This window comes from Pseudorca crassidens, chromosome 6, assembly GCF_039906515.1.
Source record: "Pseudorca crassidens isolate mPseCra1 chromosome 6, mPseCra1.hap1, whole genome shotgun sequence".
Taxonomy (NCBI): Eukaryota; Metazoa; Chordata; class Mammalia; order Artiodactyla; family Delphinidae; genus Pseudorca; species Pseudorca crassidens.
Genome location: NC_090301.1, coordinates 67,884,707 through 67,898,890, shown reverse-complemented (window position 1 = coordinate 67,898,890; position 14,184 = coordinate 67,884,707). Strand labels below are relative to the sequence as shown.

The 14,184-nt window shown below is 36.4% G+C and overlaps 1 protein-coding gene and 1 long non-coding RNA gene across 3 annotated transcripts in view; one reads left to right on the top strand and one right to left on the bottom strand.

Annotated features, from left to right (window-relative positions):
* The window catches only part of LOC137226592 (uncharacterized), a 135,828-nt gene extending 132,009 nt beyond the window's left edge, over positions 1-3,819 (top strand). The window contains exon 4 of the long non-coding RNA XR_010944416.1: positions 3,744-3,819. This is a non-coding gene — a long non-coding RNA (uncharacterized lncRNA). The remainder of the gene's footprint in view (positions 1-3,743) is intronic.
* FIGN (fidgetin, microtubule severing factor) overlaps positions 1-14,184 on the bottom strand; it is a 122,992-nt gene that overhangs the window by 89,620 nt on the left and 19,188 nt on the right. The gene's annotated exons all lie outside the window — the stretch shown is intronic.

The window sequence follows — 14,184 nt, the reverse complement described above, 5'->3', positions numbered from 1 at the left end:
AGCCTTACACAAAGAGACAGTAATTGCCCATTTGAAACATCCAAAAAAAGGTGATTGAAGGGTACAGTAATATGCTTACATGAATAATAAATAATACTTAGCATTTAGATAGAGTTTTCCCCTCATCAAATCACTTCTTTATAAGCATTAATTAATTCACACATTATCCTAGCAAGAAAAGTAAAAATAAACGATAAAATGTTTCTCTACTTCAAAATTGGGTAAACTGAGGCACAAAAGAGGCAATTCTGTCATGATGATGACACCAGTGCTTCAGAATGTGGACTGTATTGTCAGGCATTTCCTTGTGGGGTCTGTATGTGCCATTAAGCTAAATCTGAAATTAACTTCTGCCACAGGCACTGTGTGGGCTTTAATGACGTTGCAAAGGGCAATTATGATTCCCATCTCTGCCAATGGCTATGAGGAGTTGGACAAAATCTTTTTGCCTTATGATCTATGAAATGGAAAAATTATTCACATACTATATATACATACACACACTCACACACACACATATAGGATGCCTAGTAAACGCTCAACAAATGGCAGTCATTATTCACCATTAGGAGGAATTCATAAGACAACTGCTAACAGTAAGCTAATGGAATATTTCAAGTACTCTGACAGGAAATGGAGCCATAACCCTAACTAGGTGTTCAAATAGAATAAAATATGCCAAAGCCCTTGGAAAAATATTAATGGCACAACTTCCAGGGTAATGCTTAATAGTTCACATTATACACAATTAATGTACTCCCAGTGAGTACATGTTCATCTCAAATTACTGGTTTCTACCCTTTTTAACATTAAAAAAAAAAACCTCATAGATTCAAGATATTGATTTTACCTTTTAGCATCCATTGATGGAGAAAATAATGACTAAGAACTACAGTGAATTCCGTGACACCGTTGTGACACTTCTGAACAGATGTATGTTTTTATTCTAATCACAAGACACACCACATACATCCAAAAAAAAAACCTGTAGGACATACGTGTGACAATCGTATGTGTGGTGCACATGTGAATTTGAGAAACTTTTGCAATAAATTCAAGATTCCTCAGAGGTCTGCAGCCCTCAGTGTGGGAACCACTCTCCCAGAGGCTAAGAAATAACATACTGTTCAACACTCTGTTTTACTTTTTTTTATAGTAAGAACTTATTTTTTTTTTTTACATCTTTATTGGAGTATAATTGCAATACAATGGTGTGTTAGTTTCTGCTTCATAACAAAGTGAATCAGTTATACATATACGTATGTTCCCATATCTCTTCCCTCTTGCTTCTCCCTCCCTCCCACCCTCCCTACCCCACCCCTCCAGGCGGTCACAAAGCACCGAGCTGATCTCCCTGTGCTACGTGGCTGCTTCCCACTAGCTATCTACCTTACGTTTGGTAGTGTATATATGTCCATGCCTCTCTCTCACTTTGTCACAGCTTACCCTTCCCGCTCCCCATATCCTCAAGTCCATTCTCTAGTAGGTTTGTGTCTTTATTCCTGTCTTAACCCCTAGGTTCTTCATGACATTTCTTTTTTTTAAATTCCATATATATGTGTTAGCATACGGTATTTGTCTTTCTCTTTCTGACTTACTTCACTCTGTATGACAGACTCTAGGTCTATCCACCTCATTACTAATAGCTCAACACTCTGTTGCACAGCTGATATCCACCAGGAAAAATTGAGCAGCACAATCAGCTTCCACATGCCTAAAAATTTTCAAATGGAACTTCATAAAATGAAACTTAGGTCCTCATAGTGTTTTTGAGCTGGAAGAGTATTTAGAAATCTTTCGATGCAAGTTATCCATTTTCAAAAGAATAACACTGAGATCCAGAGAAGAAGTGTTTTCACCTCCCGAACTACCAGATAACGGTAGAACTCGATTCTTAAAGTTTTAATTACAGCCCACTGTGTATATATGTGTATGTGTATAAATATATAAGCTGACAATATGGGGCACTTCTAAAAAAAAAAGAGCACTGTATAATAAACTCTTTTGATTTTTTTGTTTTTGTTTTTTGGGTTTTTTTTGGTCAATCCTAACAGATATGATGCAAGATTGCTTCCCACAACTCTCAAGCAGCACTCAAAATCTTTTATTGTAATGGTTCCTTTTTCTCTTCTTTATCTCCTCAACCTTTTTTCCATTAATACAGTGACAAAATAGGGGTGCTATGTACATGTTTTTAACATAAAATCCAGTTAAGATATGCCAACCACTAGAGAGAAAATAAAAACTTTAAATCTATTTTCATCACACTTATAAATGTGTGCATTTTTAAGCTGCTGGAATTTTAAATATATTTTCATTTCTCCTCATCTGGAGAATTTACATGCTTGCAGGAAAACCTTGTTGAAACCTTATTTTGGTCTTCATGGAACATAATCTCAACATCTCGGACAGCCTAAAGCATGCTGAATTACATTTGCAGCTTCCTCTGGGGCTCTGTGAAGCTCTATTAGTATTACATATTACACATAAGTTACTTCTAATGCTCTTCCAAGGCTTGTTAAATGCTACACAAACTTTACACTTCATGGCTCTAATGTTTAACTTATCTATCAGTAAATTTGAACCCATAATTCATTTAATTGTCCACGTTGGTGATTTCTACCCATTATTATTTCTAAATGAGTTTTTTTAAAGAACTAGAATAGGCACAATGTATTCAAAGATTGTGCATTAAATGTGACTGTTGCACTTACTGGGAAATTTAAGTACCATCTAGTAGAACAAACCTAAACAGGATGATTCTAACAGGTGAAAAATGTTTGTATTTATTTCAGGTTTAGACTATGCTAATTTTTCTTTTTGTAAGGCGAACCTAAACCACACTATTTAAAAATTCACAATACTACTCTCTGCATATCTTCCCAACAAACTGCATTTAGATTGCATATATTTTTGATTTGATAGAATTCTGTCCTGAGCTACATGCAACCTAAAAATCATGGCCTTTGAAGAAAAGCAATGTTGAAATATTAGTTACTGTGCATCACTGAAGAAATCTTTGTGGCTGAAAATCTGACAAAATTTTATTTTCAAACAGGTTTTTATTAAGTTTTTTTTCTAGAACACTAATCTCATTTTAAACTATATATATATATATACACTACATAGTGTGTATATATATATATATATATATATATATATATATACACACACACAGCAAATAAGCCCAAGGGTATAAACAAACTAATGAAAACTTTCATATTCCTGAATGTCACAGCAATGGTAGCCTCACATCAGTTGCATTTGGAAGGAGAAATCTTAATGTTTCTTTCCTGTCTTCATTGCCTAATATCAACTCAATGATGCAATTATTATACAATTATTCTTAATTTCTATTTAGGAATTAAATTTCAATCATTTTCATTTCAGGTCATTAAGAATATTATGAAAACAACCAGGCTTACCATGGTTATCTGTCAGAAGTACTCTCTTCAACAATTTATGCCTCATTTTATTTTAGTGGGGAAACTGTCTGATACCAGCTTATTTCAAAAATAGAGAAACAAAACAAAAACAAAGAAGGTTAAAAACCCAGACAAGATAGAATCCGGAATTTAAGTGTTTTTAGTAGATTAAAAAAGTCTTTGTGGAATTATTCAGCCACAACTAAGTACATGTCAAACAATATTTGGAAAATAACAGTAATATTTGGATATCACTGTAAATTTCATAAAAATGAGATTTCCAAGAATACTGCTCTTTTATTTTAACTTAATTTTCAGGCAACTTAAGAGTGACCTGTTTATGGCAGAAGCTTTCTTAAGGAGATAAAAGAGCCCAACTATTTGTGAAAAGAGGTGAGCAGTGAACATTATTTTCTCTTTCCATGTAAATATTATAGGGAAGTAAAGTATATGCTTATGGTTAAGAAAATTAGGTATTCAACAGAGTTATATCTAGTCTTGATATAATCATAAATTTGAGTACTCCCCAATACATTGTTGTCATTTATTTAAAAGAAAATTATATTTGATTCTTTTAATAATTGTTTTAGGAAAAAAAGGCCACATTTTGATACTGAATCCTATTTTTTTTTGTATATTATAAAAGCACAGATTTCTGAGCATTTAAAAAGAGCTTCTGTGAAGAGATGACATAGTCACTGAGAATTCTTGAAAAGAAAATTAATATGATGTCATCAGAATAATTGAACCTTGAGTACCTTACCCTGTTATTTTGATAGATGAGTTAGAAAATTGGGGGGGGGGCACACCAAAGAAAACACACTTATCGTATAGACACCCACACACTACCCTGTGCTCACCATTCCTACTACAAATAAGAATAATGTCTGTGATAGCTGACCCTAACCAGTCCCTTAATTAACTGGTATTAAGTGGTAATTAAGATGATGCCAGTTAAGTTTTAATTTTAAAAAATTAAGTACAAACTCAGTTATTCAATAAAGAGTTGTAGTCATTTGGTGTGTTTCTAGGTGCAGAATATAGCAATTTACTATTGACAAGCACTAACGGACGAGGTCATTTCACAAGTATAGTGTGGACAAAGGTGAACCGGGCAACTGATGAAATCTGTGGCCAAGGCGAAATAGCAATCTCTGAGCCAAACGGTAATAAAGTTACTGAAATGAAGCAATGTAGTTTCTACACTGAACTGTCATAAAGGAGGATATGGGCTTCAAACTGGCATGTCACAAGTAATTAAAATATTATTTCTCTTTTTTAAAAAGTTCCAAATGGCTTGAATAGTCTTATCGATTTTTTATTCAAACAGCTAAAAGTGAGGTTAGGAGGACGCTGCCTGACTGTAACGAAGAGTGGGCAGTGTCGAGGTTTGGAGGGATGGAGGGCGAGTTCTGCAAGGGCAGAAAAAGGAAACGAAAGTAGATGTATTAACACACTGGAGACAATGAATGCTTCCACAAACAGAAGACTACACTGCCCCAAAGGAAAAAAGCTAAAGGGATTCAGAAGTTACCTACGATATGAACACTTAAAAAGCAATGGCTGCACATTGACTATATTGTTCACAGGGATACAGAAAGTTTCTATGAGACAAGATGACAAATGTAAAGTTCTCAAAATAGATTTCTCCTGAAGATTCCAAGATATTCGCTATACAAGTCTCTCCAATTGATCCTCGAGTTGAAATGACTGGCTTTTCTGGTCAAATACTTGGTCAATTGATTCAGGACAGGTGTGACTGATACTGTTAAGTGCCAGCATAAGTAAAGCTTTAAGAAAATGCATTCGTTTTGTGTGCCTAGCTTTCCCCCACTAGGAGAGACTGAGCTTCTTGCTAATAAGAGATAAAACCTGTTACAGCCACCTTTGGTATCATTTTTGCTATTCTCATCTTGAAAATAAAGCAGATCAGATATTTTTATGTGTATCAATGATTTCCATGACACGTTATGGAATCAGAAACATTACAGCTAGAAATAATCAAAAGATCATCAGACCCAGGCTCCTACCTTACCTTAAATATGAGTGACAAGGCTCTAAACAGTAGTGAAAAACATGTTTGAGAAAAAGGACTGTGAAAATGGAGATGGCTGTTCTGTATATGTATGCTTGAGTGTAAATCTTCACACAATCAGGGTGCCATACTGAGGACTCGGCTTCCTCATACAGCCAAATTTCCATTGACACCACATAACTTGGCCCTTGCCAAATACAGAGAAGGAACACATCCACCTTGCAGTAAAGTGAGCTGTGCAGCCCAACTCCAAATCCAGACACTCCTTAGCAACAACGCACTCCTCTTTGCAATGAAAACATTCCTAGAAGGTAGTATTTAGCCATAAACAGCTTCCATACCAATTCTTTATGTAATCCACTTTGCAACTAGCTAATTACATGTGATCACCTTTCACTTAATTGAAACTACACTCACATTATTCAATAATTAAATGATTTGTCTAAGGAGAAATATAAAACACAAAACAGTTCATTTGGAAAGGATACAAACAAATCACTAGGCACCCAGGACCCAAGTCAGAGAATCAAGAGGACCTTAGTTTTAATAGGAGAAAGGCCAAAGGTTTGGAAATTATTACTATTATTTTTATTCCCTCCAAAGCTTGATCCCATGTTACAAATTACAGCATTCCCCACTGAGCTGTTGGGCCCAAGAAGCGATTTGCTATGTGATCAAGGATCTATCTGCACAGGACATTACAGACCTCAGATTCCACTACCCGAGAAGCCCCCTCTTGCCAGTATGTGCCCAGCCCCAATAAAGCAAAATAAACATAGAACACACATGCTCCCGGAATGAAAGTTGGCTTTCTTCTCATATCTATGAGCAAAAAATAGAATGGTGTTTTAAAATGGTCAGGCCAATCAATTTATTTTTTCTCTCACTCTTGGAAGCTCCAGGAGGAAAAGAAAAGAAAAAAAAAAGAAATACACTAGCCGGATGTAAACTGTTATTTATATTTATTTTCTCACTGCTTTACAAATGTTAACATATGCTGTCATATGACAGCCCATAAGGAAAATAACAATACAAATATTAACCGAATAAGGAATGTTCGATTAAAACTAATACACAATTGACGGCAACTGTTTCTTTACTATGAAGCAAATGATAGGTATTTGTAAAATCTTCCCTAAAGTTGTGTGTCTGCTACACAAATTTTAAAAATTCTGTGCCAATGTAGCGAGATCAGTTAATGTTACAGTAGTAATCATTAGAGTTCTGACAAATAAAATACCCTCCTGATGCAGAAAGCAATTGTGTCAATGAGCAATCTCCATTTCTTAAGAATAAAAGTCATCCATACAATTCTCCAAAACTGTGAAATTCCAGCTTGGAGGTCTATGGTCCTTAGAAAGAAATATAAAGTAAGATTTAGCAAGGATACAAGCTACCCATTAGTGAAAAATATGAAGATTAAGCAACCTCTAGACTGTCCTTGGTTTATTTTGCTTTTTATTTTGGTAAGGCTAAATGACCTTCCTCAACAGGAAATAAATCTGTATGGAGCTGAAAATCATAGGCAATTAATGCACTGACCAACAAGAGAGTCCTCTCAAATTATGGTTTTAGATGTATCAAATGCGGGTGGAAATGTGTTTGTGAAAAGCAAGGTAAAGCAAAACCCAGGCAGACTTGCACTACTGCTGTAGAACAGAATTGAGTTTAGTTCTGTGCAAGATCTCATGCTGCCTGTCTGTGACATAACAGTGTCAGCTAAATGAAAGGTTTTATTTAGCGCCAATTTTAACAAAACCCAATGTTTAACTTATGACACAACAGGGATTTGGAGGTCTTCCTCATCACCTTAAAAGGAAGTAAACCAGAATCCAGCATGAGATGAAGGTGCCATTTCATCTTGTACGGTTCCCACCCCCACCCCAGGTAATAACATATTTATTGGTAAAATAAAGACCTATAGCATTAGCTAAAGAGACACAATTACAAGATTACATGGAGTCAGTGTTCACCTGTACACCATGGTTTGTCTGACCACAAAGAACCATCCGTTTCAAATCTTTTCATTTCATACAAACTCTTTATTGCTTCACTAAAACTAAAATCTACACACTTGTCTGTGTGTGCACGTGCGCGCACACACACACAACGTGAGGAAGAAAGAGCATTCCGTTTTAACCACAGAGCAGCAATAAAATCAAATATCCTTTCTATACCAAAGGCATCGCCTGGATTAGAAGATACTTGCCGATTCTCAAAGCAAGTCCAGTTACCATAACAAATGTACATTTTACCAGCCTTGGAATTCTAATTGTGTTTAATACAGTTTCGTGTTGCATCAAAGTACAAAATCAATACCATTTGTCCAGCTCACAGGAAAAATGGAATCTATAAACGCCTCTTACTGAGTAATTAAACACCTATTATTGTCATGGGTAGTGAAACAATGAATATGATAAGATAAATTTTTGCAAGAAAATACTGCAGTGATTAATACCTCCCTGCGTATTAAATAAAAATGACTGCCTTTTGTGCAGAACTGCTGGCAGAAGAACGGGGACGTGAGAAGTAGTTGCCAGTGCCACAATAACAGGCTAACCTTGAACTGAACTCTTTTCCTCAAGAAATTAAATGCTGTAGCAGGACTTTAAATCCCCCCACTTAGAGCTCATTTGTGCGCCATGTAACCTGCAGTTCCTGAAAAGAACTCATTATCTTCAAAAGGAGAATCCCTTTATAATTTCTTTATGAATGTATATATTGTTTCTACAAAAAAAGTATTTCAGGGTCCAAAAAGGATAAGAATATTAACAGTGTAAGCAAGGCAGAGACTTGTACCAATCAGATACCATTTCTACTTCCAGGAATTCAAGTGCAGAATGCAATCTGTTTTGGAAAACTGAACAGTAGATTGAGAATGAGGTTAGAGGAAATGCATATTTAGAAAAAGAGATTAATCTGTGAGACTGATGCTAACGGTCCTGCTTATTCTGGTGCTGGAGTTCCTGTGTTTTTGGGTCTCTCTGTCTGTCTGTCTCTGTGGCATAGGTATGATACCCCTCATTCTACGCACACCCCCCATACATACACACACACACACACACACACACACACTCCCCACCTACTGCATGGTTCCTCCATCATCGCTTTGCCTTTTTTTTTTTTTTTTTTTAAACTTAAGAATGATGTACCGGGAACAACTACAAAGTACAAAAGATGAATCTATGGATGTGACACTTGTAAAGGGTAACCCTATTTCACAAGTGAGATGGGACAAAAAAGAAAGAAAAAAAGGCCACTGAAGCAATAACTGCTCACTGAATTACCATTAAATTCTAAGATTTACAATCCAACGTACAGTAAGTGCATATCTAATGGAGTTTGTCCTCTAAAAGAATATAAAGTGAATCTTTGCAGCATAAGATGTGTGTAGATGATGTATGTTTCTTTTAATCCAGTTTTTAAATTAAAGACAAAAAAGAGTTCAAAACACACAAAAAAAGAACACATTGATGCAACACCAGCAAAACCCCGAGGCAAACTTAGAAGCTTACCTAATTTTAAATGCACTTTATAGTAACTATTCTCATCTTCTATCAAACTGAATTCATTCCTCCAAAGACAAAAGTAAGACATATAATCAAATAAGTAGAGCAAAACAGAAGTCATGATATCTTTCACACAGCATTAGTACATGAACAGTTAACCTTTTTGAATCGTGTGTCAAATTAAAAAAAAAATCCTGAATCCAAATGATTGGTTATAAATTGCTACATTTTTTGCTGAAGGAAAAAAATAAGACAGAGAGTTTGTTAGTAGTATTGAGTCATTTAATAAAGGCAAATAAATTCGTATGTTGACAACATGGAGAGAATTCAAATATGATACTAATGTAATCCAATAGCAACAATATTATGACTATGTTCATTTCTATTAACACAAACAACCCCCAGAAAGGAATTTACTATTTTGGAGCAATATCACTTAAAATACTCTAATTAATTCTTTAATAACCATTAAAAAAAATTCTAATCATCATTCTCTATGCTGCTTTCTAAAGGAAACATTCATGAGATAACTCCCATTTTCCACCTCACGACAAACTCTTAATAAAACCTATCATATCATGGATAATATTTTAGCAAAAGCTTTCTGGAAGAGGAAAATTGATATAAGGTAGCTTAAGTAATGTTATTAGATGATTTATTTTATTTAGATAAATAGGTCTTTTTTAAGCAGTATCTCAGAAGTCGCTGTCCTTGAATTAAGTAATATATAAAACTATTACGCCGATTTTGCAAACTTATGCTTTGCTCTTCTCACCTCTTCCCCACATGATCTGAATTTTATTTTAAAGGATTAACAAGTAACACATATGATCGGCAATGATATCCTTGTTCTTTTAAACCTTAGTGAATCAAGTCTGCTAAAGGTGAAATAGTGGAATTATCAGTACAAGTGGCTGTGTCATCAGAGCCTTCAGAAAGGTGCTGTATAGAAACGCCTAAACAAACAGCAGCATAAAGGATTTTATAGATGAGATATATACGTACAGATCTCTCTCTTTCATACACACACACACACACACACACACACACACACACACAGAGCCTGACTCTGGTTATTAAAAATATAAAACAGATTCGCTACTGTATATAAACCAAAAGGTATTTGTAATCCCCCTATCACATTAATTTTAACTTTAACGCTAGTTTAAACGATGCACCGTTTTCTGCCCCCTTTTGCCAAGATATGTGAAAGATCATCTTAAAAATCAGTTGGTTAAAGCCCCTCTCTATGCTACAGTGAGCCGGAGAATTTCCAGCATCTGATGAAGACCAGTGGACCACCTGATACTTTTTCAGCAGGGTGATAAAATTGAAGGATGGCTTTGATTTGCTTGAAGGATTACTTCCCTTACTTAATTGTTTAAAGTGCATGGTATTAACACAAAGAGGGGGGAAAGAAGAAAATTAAGGTGACTGTAGAGCCCAAGCTAATTGCAAGCTGATTAGATTGTGCCATGCAAGAGCTCTCCCTCCGTTACATACCATCACCAGCTCTGGTCTTTTCCACCCTGCTGCTGCAGCAAACAAGCTGATTTGCTAACAAAGTGGTCAGCTCGGGCACTCGCACAGCAGCTCACGGGGTCCACAGACGGCTGGCTGCTCTCCATGCAGAGAATCTCGAGCTCCATTTTCCAATCTGATTACACGGCTCCTTGTTCCAGCAGCCTTAAACCTTCATGGCAGTTTACCAACATTTTCATCACTTTTTTCTTTTACAAAGCAAAAGAACTGATAAGCTCTCAGGTACCCAGGATCTCATAGTCAATGGCTGGCCAGCAGCCAGCATTCCCTCACCACACAACTGCTTCGGGCCACACTGCATAAAGCAGACAGGATTTACCAAACAGCACAGAACTATTTGAATTTTGCCATGTGTACAAGGAAGCAACATGTTTCTGTCCTTACAGACGTCGACTGTTGTGTCTAATCGCATCTAGGAAATACAGAGACCTAATAAGTGCTCTGCCTGCCCCCGCCCCCATAAAAAAGAGGCACTGCAAAGCAAACCAATGAACATATGCCTATGAATTCACTATTCCCCTAACTGATGTGCTTGGGGACTCTGCCTGGTAAACGCAAAGCACTAATAACTGTTTTTAAAAGTCCCGGTCTGGTTACCTGGACCAATTACCTCATTGACCGTGAAAATGATCCTAGTGAGTTTTCATTAAAATCTAAAATTTTGTGGACTACACAAAACACCTGATTAGCATCTTAAAACTTTGGCAACCCCCTAGAACTTTAAAAAAGACACACCAAAAGATGCAGAAATGAAGCACAAAATCTATCATCTGAAACCACCTCATGAGAATTCATCTTACTCCCTTGAATTCCCAGAAATCACATCATGCAGTTAGCAGGAGTATCTATGTAATACATTCACGTTCAGAAGTTTAAAACAATGACTGCTCTAACATTTCAAGTAGAAAACCTATGTGTAGACTCTTCCTCCTATGTAATATTTTAATTCATTTTTACCTATAGCCCATAGGCCTAAAATGTAAAATAAAGATGGGCCTAAAATGTGAGCTTTACAGTGAGATAATGTAAATGTTTACTGTCTGCTTCCGTTCAATCAAAAAACAATAAACAAAAAACAATAACAGAGCCTCCTTCGGCCACGGTCAATAACTTTCTAACAAAGATGAGGAAAAGAAAAATGGCTTTTAATGGCTGCGGCTCTTCCTGGTTTGTTTTTGCATAATATTGATCAATAGTAAAGGGTTTGGAAGGGGAGGGGAGGGGATGGAGAGGAGTCTACAGTTATGGGAAATATGTACAACTCAGCTCGTACAATGCCTCAGTATGCCAGCTCACCAGTGCGCTGACCCTCTCTGTATCTTGGAGTCATTAGCTGGAGTCCCAGCCCTGCCTCCAGGACGAGGGGATTTGAACTCACACACCGAAGTGGGGAGATTCGGGATTCTGAGCCTGCCAGACAGAAGGGTCATTCCTCTTCACTGATGAGGATGCTTGTCCCCTGGGGAGGGGAAAACTGGATGAGTGACTGTCGCAAGATTCAGGCAATGGGCGTGCTGCTGACTCAGGAATGGACTCTGACAGCCACCCTGCTTCAGTCCAGCCGCTCTGAGTGGGAGCGATTTTAGGGCAGCAGCATTGACAGGTACATGCAAAAGTTACGGGAGAATGGAAAAGAGAGGAAAGAGGGAAGGAAGGAGCAAATGCAACAGCAACTCCTTTTTGAGACATATGCATACAAGAAATAAACATTTTTCCTTAATGCAAAGTTGCCATTGCCCAACAGACAAAAGATGTGTTTGTGGATGGGCATATTTAGAACACCCACAGCATTTCTGAGTGGATTTTAAAAGAGGACGTGCATTTAAAAAACTGATCGACTAGGCTGACGTGTACATGTGCACATCCACAATACTGTAAAACTGTATAAACTCACAGAAAGTATACACACCCACCCATACATATATTTGCATGTGGGTGGTATTCTGCATAAATGACTGTCAACTTAAAATGCCATTCTCTAATTTATACGCAAATTCTACCTCTGGTAAAATAAAAACATATTTTAAGCGGCTTATAGTGCCAACACATTATTCCCATGAATGATTCCTAGTAAACTATTTATGCCAACTGTGGTGAGTTTTTTTTTTTATATTTATTGGATGGTGAACGAAACCACTTAAACTACAGTTGTCTGTATGAATCAGTAATTTTCATGTTTCTAATTAAAATGTAAACAGCGTAATGAAGACATCAAGTTTTTAGGCAAATGTCTCTTCCAGTGCCACTTGGGGTATGATAATTACTGGAGCAGATCTGTGGATGCTTCTGAATCCCCTACAAGTCCAGATTAAAAGCATTACTGCTAAACCTGGCTTTTCACACGAGGGAATTGTGTACTCTAACCCATTCCCAGTTTGCTCACAGATGCACAATGGCCACCTTTAAAACCTGGTCATTAAAAAAAATCAAAATGGAAAATAACAAATGAAGTAATTTATATTTAAAATGTTGATTATAAAACATTAACTGGCAATCAAAATGCTGGAACCAGATCTACTCTGATCTGATTCCCTGCCATTAGCTTCTTGAAAAAAAAAAAGAAAAAGAAAGAACAGAAAAACAGAAACCAAACAGTGTCTACCCTAAATTTCTAGAGCCCAGGTCTGGGTTGAGGGGTGAAGCAATAAACTGATTCCAGATTCAAAGATAACATTAACTTCCAAGATTTATTTTGTTTAGATAAACAGTTTAAATGAAACAAGTTCACAAAACACAAAATAGCAAAATTTTAAAATAATATATAATCCATGGAGTAAAAATGTGTCATTTTCCCTTCTTATATTCAAGAATGTAAAAGTGCCTTTGATATGAAGCTGTAATCCGTTTTCATTTTTATTTCAGCATCTATTTCTCTCAAATTCGTCAAAATTTATCCTAAAGCAAATGACCTCTTACACATGCTGAATACATACATCACCTCTTCTGCCTACAACTGTTAATTGAACTTCTCTCTGAAGCCTATTTTTCCAAGTTAACCAGTGTGCTTGCTTTACATATTTACTACCTAGCACCTGAACAGTTCCTTTCTAATATATATATATATATATATATATATATATATATATAAAATTCTGTACCACCCCTCCCTCCATACACCCCTTAGAACTATTGCAGCCACACTTGCGGTTGAGTAGTTATAGCTGAAATCTGCAGTGATATGAAAAGTCTAAAATGTAGGATAAAAGGAGGATTCCTTCCCCCACATCCCACCCCCCGTCCTCTGGACTCAAAGTTCACAGACTGACTGATATGGCCACTTTTCATATTATTTTTACATAAATGCTAGACTAGCATGTTGCTAAGGTTGGCTGTGGAATTGAAAATGGATAAGAAATGTGAGTATGTATGGGGGAGTTACGTGAGGCAGAGAAAGAGGGCAATTTTTGCACTGTTATGTTTTATCACTAAAGTAATGCAGACAAACAAATGTATATCCACCATCCTGGGGTCAGAGGGAATGTTTAATCTAAAAGCGTTCTGTACCACTTTTCCATCTGAAAATATATCAGCCTTTTTTTTTCTGATTTGGGCATAGAGACATAGTATTTTGGGGTGGGGAGAGGGTGGGACATGGAGAAAGAGAGGATCTGAACAAGGCAGATTTTGGTGACGTTTAAAATTTTTTTAACACTCTGGGGGTTTTCTGAGGAAG